This window comes from Dermacentor andersoni, chromosome 8 (assembly GCF_023375885.2).
Source record: "Dermacentor andersoni chromosome 8, qqDerAnde1_hic_scaffold, whole genome shotgun sequence".
In the NCBI taxonomy this organism is placed as follows: Eukaryota; Metazoa; Arthropoda; class Arachnida; order Ixodida; family Ixodidae; genus Dermacentor; species Dermacentor andersoni.
The window spans coordinates 129,771,952-129,788,186 of NC_092821.1; the positions used below are offsets into that span (position 1 = coordinate 129,771,952).

Genomic DNA, 16,235 nt, shown 5'->3' on the forward strand with positions numbered 1-16,235 from the left:
GGTCTTGCACTAGCTCACTCGGCAGAACAATGCACAAGAAAAACAGTGCACGCGCACACACACGTAAACACGCCCGCACACATAAAAAATATTTTCGCGATACAGATTGTAACAGAGCATAAATGTTTACACGAAGACAATACAAAGCAAAAGTGGAGAAACAGAACGGGAGGGGGGGGGGGGGGGGGTTCCTTAAGAGTCCACCTAGTGAACTGTCCATTTTGGGCCGCTGCTGATTGGATGAAGCTGTACGAGAGAGGAGGATAGGAGCGGCCCCAGCCAATCAGCGGCGGCCGTAAGGGGCAGTCCACCAGGTGGACTCTCACAGAATACGCCCCCCCCCCCCCCCCCCCCGCAGCGTTACAGAATGATGGAACACACAACAGATGAGACTGTTTGTTCAAGTAAGTTTGCATAGCACGCCCTAGCATAGCGATAGTTGCGCTCTTGCTCTCACACCCTCCCTTGTCACCCTTACCCTTGTAGACAAGGTGGCTCTAATAAACCGCTTCGCGCAAGCCACCACCTCACTTCTGTTTGCACAATCACGGAATCAACAATTCCATTCTCTCACCGTGGTTGCTTTGCCGTGAACACGACAAATTATTCGAGCTCCTCTACAGCTCCTTTCAGGTAAATATTAAGATTACTTACGAAGATAACTAGGCACTATTAATGGGTGTTATATTTCGCCTGCATTCTAGATAGAGGGTTACAAAAATCGGAAGGTTGAAAGACGCGCTTTTCTGCTAAATCTAAAAGCTCATATTGGGAAGCATGTTCGAGCAGTATATTTTTTTTTCCATGCATCAGTTTGTGGAGAAAAAGAACATCCGATTTGTTGCCTCTACAGGGGGGGGTAGGTAACGTGAGTGTCCCCATGTTAGCTTTATGGAGATGACAGGAATATGACGGAATCGATGTTTAAATACGGATGTGAACTTTTTCTGCACATTTTCGAGAAGTAATGGCGTATTGAGCTGTCATTCGAGCAGATCGGCAAGAAAGCAGATGTGCGGCAAGCTCCTCCAGACTTGTCACCTCTACTGCTTTGAGTGTTGTTACGAACATACGTGATGGCGCATACCTACAAGCAATATGCCTCCACAGCTGCACACAGAACTCGGAAAGAGCATATTGATACGTCAGCAACAAAGGAAAGGGCCTGCCTCTTCAGGTAACTATACTGTTACGTGTAGCTGACGTACGAGTCTATTTACAATATATTTACACGTAGACAAACGGTGGCAATGATGGCGACGCTATATCAAGCGGTGGCCACGTCGTCTTCCTTCTCCTCAGTGCAGCCACACTGTGGCGGCTGTTCCGTAGCATCACCCCCGGCAGTAGAAGCGCCGTCCCGGTGCTTAATCTACACATCCGCGGCGAAAGGTGTGTGATATGGCTTTAGTCTCGCCACGTGAACGATGTCACTTGCAGCCGACGATGACGCTGAGAGGCTGGCGGGGATGACTTCATACGTGACATCGGTCACTTGTCGCCCCACACGGTATGGGCCAGTGTAGCGCGACAGCAGCTTTTCGGAAAGGCCCACACGTCGAATGGGGGACCAGAGAAGCACCAGAGAACCCGGAGTAAATTGTACGTCGTGATGGTGGCAATCATAGAGGCATCTCTGATGCTCCTGCGAGGCCTCGAGACGGGTGCGGGCGAGCTGGCGCGCGTGGTCGGCGTGTGCGATCGCGTCGCGGGCGTATTCAGTGGTTGAACGTGTGGCCGAGGGCAACAAAGTGTCCAAGGTCAACGCGGGTTCTCGGCCATATAGGAGATAGAATGGTGAATAGCCGGTGGTGTCGTGACGCGATGAATTATACGCGAACGTCACATATGGTAAGTGAAGATCCCAGTCGTGGTGGTTGGTCGCGACGTACTTGGATAGCATGTCGGTGATGGTCCGGTTGAGGCGCTCCGTGAGGCCGTTGGTCTGTGGGTGGTAGGACGTGCTGAACTTGTGCTTAGTCGAGCAGGAGCGGAGGATGTCCTCGACGACTGCCGACAGAAAGCTGCGGCCACGGTCAGTGAGTAATTGGCGCGGGGCACCGTGCACTAAAATGATGTCATAGAGCAGAAAGTCAGCAACGTCAGTAGCACAACTTGTCGGGAGGGCTCTGGTGATTGCGTACCGCGTAGCATAATCAGTAGCGACGGCGACCCATTTATTTCCGGAGCCCGAGAGAGGAAACGGTCCAAGAAAGTCTAGACCAACACGGAAAAATGGTTCCGGTAGGATGTCGATCGGCTGAAGACATCCAGCTGGAGGTGTGGAGGGCTTCTTCCGGCGCTGACAGGGCTCACAAGCGGCAACGTAGCGCCGCACGGAGCGGGCGAGAACCTGCCAAAAGAATCGACGGCGTACACGGTCGTATGTGCGCGAGACGCCCAAGTGTCCAGCCACGGGAGCGTCGTGAAGTTGTTGGAGGACAGTCGAACGCAGGTGTGATGGAATTACGAGCCAATGATGACGTCGTCCAGATAGCACAAACAGGTGGACCACTTGAACCCCTGAAGCAAAGAGTCCATCATTCGTTCGAAGGTGGCGGGCGCGTTACAGAAACCGAAAGGCATCACCTTGAACTGATAAAGGCCGTCAGGGGTAACAAATGCAGTCTTCTCTCTGTCCATGTCGTCGACGGATATCTGCCAGTATCCGGACCGTAAGTCGATAGAAGAAAAATAAGTGGCACCGTACAGGCAGTCTAGAGCGTCATCAATACGTGGCAAAGGGTACACGTCCTTTTTTGTGATTTTGTTCAGGTGGCGATAATCTACACAAAAACGCCACGTTCCATCCTTCTTTTTGACAAGTACGACGGGAGAAGCCCAGGGACTACAGGAAGGCTCGATAATGTCCTTTGCAAGCATCTTTTTGACTTCCTGTTGGATAACAGCTCGTTCTGACGCAGAAACACGTTATGTCGTTATGTCGATTTACCGGAACGGCTACCGCTGTGGCTAAATTTTGGAAAACGAATCCGGCTCGGCTGTTCGCTGCCAATACCGCTAATACAGTTGCACTTTCGACAGCCGTTTGTATTAGTTAAATTGTAGAAATGAGCGCAATAAGCAGCATTCATATAAAATCAAGTAACAGCACATTTACAATATTATGATATAGATCTTTGGCAAATGACCACTGTGGCTTATTTCCACAGTGGTCACTCATCAAGAACGAGAAACAAGAGAAAAAAAACCGCGACACCTAAAATCATTGTTACGTTGATTGGCTGCGATAAAGTAAATTCTTATATGTATTACTCCTCATAGCAATCTATATTTCAATAAAGTTTTGATTTTAAGTAGAATTCGAATTAACGCAGGCAATGGCGAACGCAATATTGAGCCAGAGAGCTTGAAATTGTTCACTGCTGCTGAAGCTGCAAAATACAGACCCAGCGGTGAGCGCAGAATACCGAAGGAAAGATGCTGCGCGATAAAACGAACGATGGCGAGACGCAGGCTCGAACTTGCGCAAACATCGTGTTGTCTGAGTAAGCAGCCGTGAATTTTAAACAGCTACCTACACCTGCACATTGCGACAGGGAAGGTCACGTTCCTAGGAACAAAAAAACATGAAAACCAACAAAGAATGCGCAGTATGAGCAAAACGATCACTCTGCTCCAGCATGCCACGCAGCGGCCTGTTCTTCGCGACTAAAGAAAGAAATCACTGTACATAGTTCTAGCATACGTTGCAACAGGAGGCGATACAAAACACTTCGATTAGCTCTCTTCCCGTGTAATTCTCGCTCCTTTCCAGGATTTTAATTTCTCAATGTCGCGTAACGCTTGTGCAGGTACGGCAATGCACAGATAAGTGCACAATACCATTATTTTTATTTAAAACTTACGTTTTTAATAATGCCTCTACTGTTTAATTACAACGGTGGTGACTTCGTTCACGACAACATAACTTTATACAGCACCCCCATGTACAGTTCGCGTGCATATTGGCGTGGTCTTTGTGACAGCAAATATTTTTATTTCGTTATCGGAAGATATTCTAATAAAAACGTCTGTACGTACTCTCGAAGTTTCCCTTAGACTAATGAACGAAATAGTTTTAACGAGAGTGAAATCTTGGTTAGGGTATACGCCTCTTGCTTTTTGCTATTTTCTCGTTTGTCATTTACTTATTCCCGCCTACCGTGCCGAACTGCTGTAAGCGGCTGCCTTATTTTTAATTTTTGCTCATAGAGCTCATCACAACCACTGCCTCATGATGAAATGCTGCCGTTATCACTTGGAGCTTTTTTTTATTATTTTGGTGGTGCCGCTTGTTTGAACATATTATATTTGAAGTTTAGGAAGTTTCAAAATCATTTGAAGCTGTATTAATTTATCTTGGCAGGACAATTATAGCATCATCATTATCGGGAAATTAGTACAATGGCTTACGATGACGGAAGAAGAATGCAGGAGTGGCCTCCTAAACACACAGCTATCGCTATAGGAAATAACTCAACCATTTGAAGATTACGCACCTTTGTTCTTTCTTTCTTTCTTTCTTTATTTCTTTCTTTCTTTCTTTCTTAAGGTGCCCAAGAACAGCTTAACGCCTTAATATTGGTGCACTTGTGGCACATAAAGAACATAACACCAAAAAACAAAACAGAATATATCAAACAACAGTGGTGCAAAGTGCCACAAAAAATTGAATTATTCTGAGACAGAAGTCAGGCGATGAGCAAGTAGTGGAACTGAATATATCAAGATCATCACGCAAGTTATTTTGTTGTGTTACAAGACGTGTTATAGCGTTAGAAGCGCAAGAGCAATTCACGTAGAAAATGCTAGGATTACGCAAATTAGGGCGAGGCACGTAGAACGTTACAGCTGACAGTAGCCGCGGACAGGAGAAGAGCTTGTGAATCAGTTTATACAAAAGTAAGTAATCACGGTATTTCCTCCTTATTTACAGGGGTATAATATTGACCATGCGCAGTACACACTCACAGGTCTAAAATACACGGCGTCCGAGAAATCAATCGTGCAGGATACGAATGAAACGTCGCTGAAGACATTCAATTTTTGCAACATTGGTGAAATTAATGCAGTTCCATACGACAGAACTAAGGTCTAACTTCGAGTGGACAAAAGAAGAATACAGGAAAATAACGCAGTTCACATTCGTAGACATTTTAGTCATCCTTCATATGAGGCCTAACTTCCTGTAGGATGCATTAACGATGCTTGAGATATGCATCGAAAGTTAGCCGGGAGTCAAACCTTCAACAGTATTTCGATGAAGATAATTTTTCTCGGTTCCATAGTCATCCCTTGTTATACCACAGCTGTACACATCGTCTTCATCTTCCTATAAGAACTTCTTCCTTCCTTGTTTATTCTTAGGTGATTTCTCTCTTAATTCTTACATATAATCCGTTACGTTTTTAGAAGAACTAGTTACGATGGCGCAGAACATGGTGACCATTTACCATATTTAGCACGTACACAAAATTGAACCCGTACGGAAGGTCCTGTGTTGTCGTTTGGCGAGCTCATATGCTCATTCCACGGGAGTTGTTTCCTGTGCGCGATTGTCCGTACTTGTGATCTTAGCGGGGTCGCCATCAACAGTTGCGCCGAATAGCGTAAATTATGGAGGACAGTATTCCGTAATCCGGTCGCCTTAAAATTCGCGCCGAGTATCCTGCGCAAGCACTGCGAGAGAGAGAGAGCAAATGATAAATGAAAGGGAGGGAGGTTAACCAGGACTGAGCCCGCTTGGCTACCCTACACTGGGGAAAGGAAAAAGGGGAGGGAAAAATTAAAAGAATAGGAGGAAGTCCACTGGAGATGCCGCGCAGTGCCACTGCAAGAAACTTAAGCGCCTCCGGGATGACAGGTTCTTTTTTTCTTCTTCACGATTGCGCGAACGTAAACCCGTCACCTCAGTGCCATTCCAAGAAGATAACGCGGCTTCATTTCGGGGCCTCGTTTACATTCCTTGTGCTTTTCAATGCATATGGAATTATCCGAAATTATGCGTCGCTGCCGTCACTGCAGCGCGATCGAATCCGCTAGACCTGTCCCTTTGTTGTCGTCAGGCATGTGTGCTGCCTATCGGCTGTGCATGTCTATATTTGATTGAGACACAGATCAACATGAAAGTACACGCACAGAAAGGCGAACAGCACTGTCCAGCGAGAACTTCCATTTACTGCGGCCCATTGCATATATACAAAAGACCATACGCTACTAGCAAAGGGAGTCGGAGCCACTGATAAAGCGCTTAGCAGAAATCTCCATTGCATCGTGATATGATATTACGCTTACCAGCGCAACCCACGTCATTATTTTTACTCGGCACGAGCCGTGCCTTTTCTCTTGATTTTTCCTCTTTGCTCTTGGCGTGTCTTTATAAGCAAGCGCAATAAAGGACGCAAGCAGTTTTTCGCCCTTCGCCATGTCGGCCTGGTCAGTGCTTCGCACACGCCCATAACGCACGGAACGTTGCATGGTCTCAAGAGTGGCCGCCCAGTGCAGCACTTTTCAGCGGGAGCAGGACCTCAGGTGCACCCAGAAACAGACATGATGTGTTGAAGCCACCGGGACCAAAACTCATGACAGATAATATGGGCAAGAATCGGCAACAATTGAAGCAGATGTTAGAGCTCTACTTCACGGTAACAAAGCGGCATGACAAACCCCTGAGCAAGGCAGTGAAGAGAGCAGTACTACTGAGCTTAGCAGGGGAGGACGCACTAGAAGTTTTCAACAACTTCTCCTTCAGCGAAGGTGAAAGCAAAGAAGACTACGAGACCGTCATTATCAAGTTTGACGCATACTGGGCTGTTCAAATAAACGAAGTTTACGAGCCGTATCTGTTCCGGAAGTGGATGCAGACAGCGTGGGAGAGTTTTGAACAGTTTGCCCAAGACGTGAGGATGCAAGTCCGATGGTGCAATTTCGGAGAGCTAACAGACTCCACGATTCGCGAGGAAATTGTGATCGGCATTAGCAATTACAGCCTCCGGGCCAAACTCCTGCAAGACAACGGGCTCATGCTGGCCAAAGCCAAAAAAATATGCAAGGCATCAGAGGCAGCTGCTTTGCGATGCGAAGCATGGGCGGATAAAGCAAACCAAGTAGATCCAGTCAATGTCGCTCGGATCTCAACCAAGAATCCAAAAACGTTCAAATGCTCACGTTGTGGCAGAAAAGACAGACCACGCGACTGCCCAGCTTATGGCAAAACTTGCAGAATCTGTAACGCAAGGAATCACTTTGGTGTTTGCTGCAGAAGAGAGTGGCGCGCGTAGATGAGTTCCAGAATGACGGTGACGGCAATGACATTGAAATTTTAGAGGTGTGTAAGGACAACGGACCTCAGTTCAGAAGCCTAGACTTCTGCTGGTTTGCAAGAAAGTATGACTTCAGACATGTCACCTCAAGCCCGGAGTTCCCGGGGTCACTTGCAGAGAAACGCGTGCAGGTAGCTAAAAGAATTTTGAAGAAAACGAAAGAAGCAACAGAAGATTTCTGGCTGGGGCTATTTAGCTACAGGTCAACACCCTTAGAAGATGGACGATCACCCGGAGAACTACTCCAAGGAAGGCGATTAAGATCGACCCTTCCTGATTCCAGCAACCAGCAGAGAATGCAAGTGTGGAAACATGTCCAAAAGGAATATTCAAGACGGGTTTTACCACCACTGGAAAAGAGACAGACTGTTAGGCTGAAGGAAATATTTTGGTCATGGAAAGCGAAAGTGGTTAAGCAGGCGTATCCAAGATCGTACGAAATGTTGAGAGGGGACAACAAAGCACTCCGTCGTAACAGGCAACATCTACTCCCCACAGGTGATTCTTTCATCTAGGACGCACTGGAAGATGACCACGATACTGACGAACGCCAGCAAAGGACACACGCCACTCCCGACCTGCCCGACCAGATTAACGCACCGCCTGTAATGGCGACAGCCCCCCTTACTTCATTGGGAATATCTCGCCGCCAGTTCAGACCACCTCAACGTCTGGAGTACGACTCGAATTGGCAACAGTTGTCTTGAACTCTTTACTTTTTGATACTGTGAGGACATGCATTACATAGCTGCTGTTCTAATATGCGTACCTTCAAAAGGAGAGGGAGGTATCGTGATCTGATAGTACACTTATCAGCGCAACCAACGTCATTATTTCTACTCGGCACGAGCCGTGCCCTTTCTCTTGATTTCTTCCTCTTTGCCCTTGGAGCGTATTTATAGGCAAGCGCAATAAAGGACGCAAGCAGTTTTTGCCCTTCACCATGCCGACCTGGTCAATGCTTCGCCCACGCCCATAACGCACGGAACGTTACATCCTTAAAAGCCGTTTTTTTAAAGCGTTGTGTCGTTATTATAAGCATATGTTCATTCAGATGAAGTAAAAACTGCCACCTTTTGCGTGACACATTTATGGCAAGAAATATAGCATCACTTACACTCACGTTCTTCGTTCATTTTCTCTGACGGCATTTCCAGGGTATCACCACAGCGTCAGGCAAGCATGACCGGAGCAACCATACTTGAAATCTTACTTGCAGGTACTGTACGGTAGTTTTTAAGAAGTTCATGCAATTCTCGAAACTTTATTTACTGTAAACAAACTGGCAGCATGAAACAGCACGTTAAGTTCGGCGTCTCTAGTGCGGCGGCTAACACGAGTGACGGCATCAACAGGATGATATGATATGCACGGTGTCTTTTTGGCTGCGAAATTTTTTAAACATTACCTACGGCAGATAGCACAATTATAATCCATGATTTAGGTTACTCGATGAGGCGGCCGTTACTTCTACGAGAAATAAAAATGTTCAATTGAATAATTCACGTAATTACATTGATTAACTTTATAATTAATTACTTTATGCCACATATTTCAATCTGCGAACTATATCCGCTGAGTTCGCACGGCGTATCCACTCGGAAAGAATTGTCTGGACAGCAGCAGTTCCGAGATATTCATTTTCAAAGTGTCCGATGAAGTGCATTGGCTTTCCAGTTGCTTTTTTAAAGAAACCGCCGTTTTATGCATTGAACCAGAAAAACCAGGAGCCGCCAGCATGATAGTTGCTCCGCGGGCTTGTGACCTTTCCTGGTAGCTGCGAAGAGCGCAGTTTCCACTCCTAAAGGTTTCTTGCTCCGTGGGTGTGGGTGAGGAAAGGGCTTATAGGGAGAACATGCAGCGCACGCCGTCATCCGCACGTCCGATGCCGCGGCTATCGTCGTCATCACCATCGTCATGACCATCGTCATCACCATCGTCATTATCATCCTCATTATCATCGTCATTATCATCAAAAAGCGAGACACGTCTAGGACGAAGTTCACGCACAGCCACGCGTCTCACTCTCATGCCGGGGCATAACTGTTAGGTTTAACTGTTCTTTGTTACTGCGCTATGTAAAAGCACAGATTAACACAGGACAAGATGGACACCGAATGGGAACAAAGACTCAATCTTCTTTGTACTGCGTTTTCGTTCCCATTCAGCATCCACGTTGTCCCCTTTAGAGCGCGCTTTACATAGCGCAACAATAATGAACGTACACCAACCAGCCGAATTCATCGCTCTGCTAGCTTCAACCCCGCGAGAGCCGCAGAAAATGACGACAGACCAGTATCATTGAAGCTGTACAATCTTTGTGTTGGCAACCAACTTGGATGGTTTTTGCGTAATCTTGGAGTGCCGATCGAATAATGCCAGTAATAACCGTATTATGGCTATATGCGTGGAAAATACATAATGTTCACGAAGGTTGTACAAAGAAAATAAGCTTTCGAAAGATTCAACCCGATGACCACCATTACCACATTCAGAATCCTACTTGATGTACAGCTTCAGCTACGAACGTTGTTTTGCCAGCTTTTTTTTTTCCACTCTGTGCTCGAATTAAATCAAATCAGGTTGCTTAAAAACATATAAGTCCTCACATATGGTAGGACTGCGGGAGGAAGGTGTAACCATGCGCGCAGCAACTGAAATTAATGGTTCGCAGCGCACACTATCCGACTACATGCACGCTTTGATAAATGAGTTATAGGACTGACTTTGTTTTTATTTTTATTATTCAATTTATTTTGTTTATAATGCTCACCACTTGAAATAGAAGCTTTATTTGGAAACATTCAACAAAACATGCGTCATAAGTTGTCTATTTGAGTGTATACCAAGAGCAAAAGTGGCTGTCACTTGCAATAATTACGGACCGTACAACGAGTGTTTCTTCTCGCAGTCCCATATATAGCTATGTTGTTCTCGGAAGGCCCCGTATGGATTTCACTCTCGCAGCTTAAAAAAGTAAGCAGGCAATGATATCGAGACCGATAACTGCCCGACGCCTGAGAAGCAATGTGTATTAGAGGTCTATAGGGCAGAAAATGTATGCCACGTTTCATTTTGAACATCTAAAATAATTATTTCATACTTCACAATACGTTCATACGTACAGACTACACCTGCCAGACCGCTGATACTCCCGTTCGCACGTCATATTGATTTCATCATCAACTTAGCTTCAAAGGCATTTTCGGACGGAGATGCGCCTTGAAATAAATTCAGTTCAATAAATAACTAAGTAAATAAATTACATAACTGATTATTTAATTAATCGGTCCTTCACTTGCAATATTCGGCTCTGCCTAATATCGTATCTCACTGGAATGTTCTCAATAGAGAGATTAGTTTTCAAACGAGATGCCACAAAATACGCGATCACCAATGCGAGCTGTTCACCCAATAAGCCAAGTGCGTGCTTTACTAGCTATATTCTTACCTGTGTTTCTTTTCCCTCTTTTGCGCAGCTTTTTATCATAGAATTCTTATACTGTAGTGCATGTCCATGTTACAACGTGTGCTCATAGGTTATTCGCTTTATTATGTTAAGAAGGTACTTTGTTACTCATTTTCTTATTTAGTATACTTCCGATTGTTGCTATTGTTCACTTTGTTTTACAGCGATGCCCCTATTGATCAAAGCACGACGCACAAGCTGTACGGTTCTTTATAAGTAAATAAAACATACACGGTGTGTATGTTTGTAGCAGTGTGTGTTCACATTCGTGAAAGCAAGGAACATTATAAATCCCCCTTTTCATGACTAGTCTCCCATCAGTTTGAATTTTCTTAGAATAAATGCCGATAAGTACCTCGATAGAAGTGTACTAGCAGTGCTTGAAGAAATCTAAACAGATATCAATGTACAAATGAGAAATTCGGCGCCTAGCCATGCTTTCTGAGAAGTTTGAAATGATGCCGGTGCCTGTGTTGCTCCATCCTATAGATGAATTACAAAAGTTGCGATAGAAAATTGTTAGAAAGTTGTTATGGAAACTTTTTAGCAAGAGAGACCCCGTTACCACCCCGTCATTGCGTTTCGTGTTGTTATTTACCGGACTTTTCAGTTGCAGCATTTATGATAGCGGCTGTTGAGCCGTCTGATGGATACACCTGCGTACCGCCTGAGGGAGGCTGTCCAGTGGGCCAGAACTCCCAGCGGTTCTTCCTCAACCGTAGCGCCCATGATTGCTACGGCCTGCACACAAGTGGATGTGATGGACAGGGATTCGACTCTATAGTGTCTTGTAAAATTAGCTGTCTTGGAAAGAGGTAATTGTAGACTTGCCATTGTGTCGGCCGGAACATCATACTAAATGTTGGATGAAAATAAAACTAGGACAAAATTCACCTGTAACAATGTATCAAGCGTTCATTAACAAACTTGAAGAAAAGAAATGAGCGCTACAAAGACGCGTACTAAGAGAACATGTACGACGGACGGGCGCCAACTTCCACGTAAATGTTTATCTGAAGAAACAGGATTTATATAGATAGAAAAATAAAAACACAACCGTGTCTTCACGACCTCTTTGTAGCGCTCATTTCTTTTTTTCCAGTATGTTAAACCAACTCGCCTCCATCAAGCTTCTGGTCCATTAACAATTATGTTTGGAGCAAGCTCCTCGAACGGCTTATTGCAAGAATCAATAAATTATGTCCACGTCTCTACCACAAATGAAGCAGGTACGGAAACTCACGGCAAAATTTTTATTTTTAGATTATCTGGGAGGGGGGGGAGGGGCGGGAGTCGCGGGAGGTATTACGAAAAAGGAGCTTTTGTATAAAACTAAAAAGAAAACTATGTGGCTGGAAGTGCAGAACTGAAAGCACAACTCACAAGAGCGTTTGCGAAATGTAGAAAATTATAACATGGTCCTGCAAAAATTGAAGTTGATAGACCAATGGCAAACTACTGGCAGAAATATTGAACATAAAGAATCAGCACTTTAAAGGAGCGCTGACATGGTCTTTGTCACTATTCACGTTTAGTCTAAATGATGGTCCTATAGACCTCAAACTATAGAAAACAAATACTGGGAAGCATCAGAGCATACTGCCCAATTTACTATAAAAGGTTTGATGAAAACCAGTTTGTTTTCCTTCTCCTAGGAGCGACCAGCGTTCCCTAGGCGCAACACGTGCATGTAAAGCCCACTTACAGGGCGCAAAGCATATGGTACTTCATTAAAGCTTCTTTCTGGGCGAGTTGTTGTATACTTGATTAGAAGAATTATAACTGCGCAAACGAATGCAACCACAAAGGAACAAGGACGAGGCACAAGCGCTGCGTCTACGATGATATACAGACGCAGCGCTGGTGTCTCGTCCTTGTTCCTTTGTGGTTTCATTTGTTTGCGCTGTTATATTTTTCAAATCAGGGAGAACATCGACACGTGCGAGCAGAGCACTGTGAGGTTTTCACCGCTCAGCCTCGTTGTGCGACTGATGTAGCAGCCTACCAGGCGACCTAGCGAGCCGAAGCGACAGCCCAAATGTTGCGATGTTCTTCTCCTATGCGCACAGCTCTGGCGTCATGCATCACGAAACCTAAATTTACTCTAGAAAAGCTGCTATATTAAATATTCGAGGGCACTTTCAGATTTACCAGTTTTCTAGGGGTGGCATGAGGTATCCGAATGTATCGTATATAAAATTAAAAGTAGAAAATGTTATGCGAGCATTGTTGAAGTTGCCTCGCAGGGGAAAGCAGCGGATAAAAGCTAACCTTCGTGAATAGCTTAGGTGCGGAAAAGAGAGAAAGTAGTCTTGTCACTCGCCTTGCCGATATTTTTACAGCACTAACATTTATTTTACGGCCGAATTTTGGTTTAAAGCGCTTTCAACTTTTTAAGGACAACTGCAACTCAATCTTGCTTTGCTAAATTTCGTATCAATGAGTCCTAAGTCGAAAATGAGGAACATTGGCAAAGCCGCAGGGCTGGTAATGGTGTACTTTTCTTTTTATGGTCTACTTTACATAGTAGCTAAGCAGGCAATGCGGGCGCCTAGTGGTAGTCGCTATGGACGTAAGTTCCAGTACACTGCCTCCGAGATTGACAAAGGGCAACCGCTGGCGTCGCCTTATCTCGGAGGTCACGCTGAGTGGCCGCGAGTTCAAGGTCATTCATAACTTCCGATGAGCAGTAATGACCGCGCTTTTTTTTTCAGTTTCGGTATCAAACGCTTTTCGTTACGCTTGCACTTTTCAAACATCAGATTTTGCACGAGAGCTCACCCATATCTTCACTATCTGAAATTAGACTTTCTACGTTGTCCAACATTTCGTTGCAGCTGGCCTTTAACTGTGCGTAGCAGCCAGAGCAGACAACCGTGGCTACGCCGTGAACAACAGCTGCCGAAGAAACTAATGAATTAAGTGCAATGCGCTGGTGCACATACAGGGTTAGAACTTGTGCTCTGGTGTCTACCGAATGACATTTTTCGAAATAAAGTGGTTGCACCATATTTCGTCACAATGGCACTGTCACCACCGACAGGGCACCAGGAGAAGCTACGAAGCGGTTCACTTTCGTCATCTTCCTTCCTTCGCCAGCGACGCGTTAAATCTGCACCATCATTGCGTGATGCAACGCTTCTGCGACCAAGCGAGCTTTCGGCAGCACACGTTTACTGCTACATTGACACTAAAACTTTAAACTGCTTGCTTTCGTGTGAAGAAAGATCGAAAGCGGTCTGGCCACAAGGAACATGCTCATAGGGCCGTACTATCGATGTCGACATCACAAAAGGCTGGGTGCGGTCACGTTGACTTTACAGGTTTGCAACGACTGACTGACAGGCTGGTTGGTTCATTGTCACAGCATAGAGAAAGAAATTCAACAAGAAGGGACACTCAGCGAAAACTGGCAACAGGAAACGCGTCACGGCTAGTCTTAATTCCATCTATTAGTTGACGCGAGCATCGGAAAAACAAAAGAGAATGTGCAATGAACTTACACCGTTTTCTTTTTTTATTCTTTCCCGCTAAAACTAAAATGTTTTGCGTGTAAATGAACTTACATTTGCGACTTATTTTTCTTGCGTTACCTAGCCACTAGCTAACGGCACGCCAGGTACGACATATTCAAGTCAGCGTGGCCGGTTGCGAATGTGAAGTTCACCTGTTCGGCGATCGTCTCTTTTGGATGTAGCGTGTTTATTGGGCTCCCTGCGTATTCTCGCTTTCCTTCTGCACTTCGACGCGGCAGCCCCGCACTATTGGACTATGGCAAGGTGAGAAATTTTGTTGGGCAGTCTGCGACGAATTTCAAGCAAATTTTGGCTTGTGACGCAGTTAGCGAAAAACAGCTCGGCCGTCCTGGTGTAATTAATTTGAGTTAATGACTCGTACTGCCACGCTTGCTATGAGCCCCAAAATTATTTTAACTCATTTCAGTAGTTTCGGGATACGCTAGCCGCACTCGGCTTTGTGACGCAGTTAGCGAAAAGCACCTCGGCCGTGTGACGGAGTTAGTTTCGCGTGTACTGAATCTTACTGGGACAAGTTCGGCACACATTCTCTGACCCCAACAATTATTGCAATCTCGTAACTTTTTGGGATACTTTTGAGGCGTTTCTGAAGCTCTTTTTTTTTCTTTTTCCTGTTTTTACAGCGATGCTGGTAAGGGCTACTTCCCCACTATCGTGTCCACGTGTAGAACAAAATACCGAAGGTAATGAAATGCCGCCCCGACTTGCGGTGGAGGTGGCGCAGGCGTTAAAAACTCTCCATACGTGGGCCGATCCCGAAAATAGTACAATACCGGGCCGACCCTCGGCGGAGGTGCTGTTCACCATTAAGGGGCCCACATACAGAGCTTCGCTGGTCATACTTATTCACAGAGTGGAAGTCAATTAGTTTTTCTTGCGTTGATTTCGCTTTTAGAAAGAGAACGCTATAAATGCTATGTCATTCGTTCTTTTCTCCTAGATTTAAATATAATAATAAATAAATTATGGGGTTTTACGTGCCAAAACCACTTTCTGATTATGAGGCACGCCGTAGTGGAGGACTCCGGAAATTTTGACCACTTCGGGTTCTTCAACGTGCACCTAAATCTAAGTACACGGGTGTTTTCGCATTTCGCCCCCATCGGAATGTGGCCGCCGTGGCCGGGATTCGATCCCGCGACCTCGTGCTCAGCAGCCCAACACCATAGCCAGATTTAAATATCGGTTTAAATAAATTCTATACCGCCTTCATCCACACGAGTAGGTGTAAGCGGGAAATGCCCGCTAGGTCGCTTGCTCTCTCGCTAGGTCCTTGCCACCACCCCCTTGACCCCTCCCCCCTTGCTCGCAAGGTCGCTTGCCAGGGGGGAGGTGTCATATACATCTGAAGACACCCGGACATTGTTGATATCCTCGACTTCCTCGACTACACCTAGGGGGGGGGGGGGGGATGAGAGAAGACCTATGGACCCCAGGTGCAAGACGACCTAGTTACGCCACTGGGGGCAGTGCACCGATTTCATCAGTACTGCGGGAACTGAGCTGATATTCTGAGCCTTCATTGGCGATAATGGAGTTCCACAAACTTCTTTTGACAGCATGCTTCGTTTGTTCTTTCGAAAGGCCGGGGTACTGAGCGCGTGCACGTATATTTCTTGACTGTGTGTGCTACCGCAATAAGCAGCGACAAGACGCACCAATATGTGCGCGCAACGTGATCAGGCTTTATTTGACGCGAAAGGAAAGCAAAGCACTCAACAATGATAACTGTGGGGGTCGAACACGATGAAACAAACGGATACGATTAAAGGAATATTTTAGGTTAGGACAATGAGCTGGAAGTGATTTTTTTCGACAATCATTCACTACACCAGACAGACGCTGCCCGCCGGCGGGGAATTGAACACGTCACGCTCCGAACTTCAGTTAGTATCTCGTCATGTC

The 16,235-nt window shown here is 45.7% G+C and overlaps 1 long non-coding RNA gene across 1 annotated transcript; it reads left to right on the top strand.

The window, feature by feature from the left end:
• Window positions 1–545: 545 nt before the first annotated feature.
• LOC129383256 (uncharacterized) lies at window positions 546–11,691 on the top strand. Its single transcript, XR_008611133.1, has 3 exons — window positions 546–633; window positions 8,483–8,544; window positions 11,411–11,691. It is a non-coding gene; the product is annotated as an uncharacterized lncRNA (long non-coding RNA).
• Window positions 11,692–16,235: the final 4,544 nt, after the last annotated feature.